Genomic DNA, 563 nt, shown 5'->3' on the forward strand with positions numbered 1-563 from the left:
ACTGAATGGGTGCTGAGATTTTGAAGTAAGGTAAAGTGTATAAATGCATCATAATAGTGCTTTATAATGACAGTGACTGGGTGCTGAGATTTTGTAACAAAATAAATCCATCATAATAGTGCTTTATAATGACAGTGACTGGGTGCTGAGATTTTGAAACAAAATAAATCCATCATAATAGTGCTTTATAATGACAGTGACTGGGTGCTGAGATTTTGAAACAAAATAAATCCATCATAATAGTGCTTTATAATGACAGTGACTGGGTGCTGAGATTTTGAAACAAAATAAATCCATCATAATAGTGCTTTATAATGACAGTGACTGGGTGCTGAGATTTTGAAACAAAATAAATCCATCATAATAGTGCTTTATAATGACAGTGACTGGGTGCTGAGATTTTGATGCTAAATACAGTGCATTTATCCATCATAAAAGTGCCTTACAACGGCAGTGAATAGGTGCTGAAATTTTGAAGCAAAATAAATCCATTATAAAAGCGCTTTATATTGGCAGTAAATGGGTGCTGAGATTTTGAAGCAAAATACAGTGCATAAACCCAT

This window comes from Sinocyclocheilus grahami, unplaced genomic scaffold, assembly GCF_001515645.1.
Source record: "Sinocyclocheilus grahami isolate Dianchi unplaced genomic scaffold, SAMN03320097.WGS_v1.1 scaffold1995.1, whole genome shotgun sequence".
Classification (NCBI taxonomy): Eukaryota; Metazoa; Chordata; class Actinopteri; order Cypriniformes; family Cyprinidae; genus Sinocyclocheilus; species Sinocyclocheilus grahami.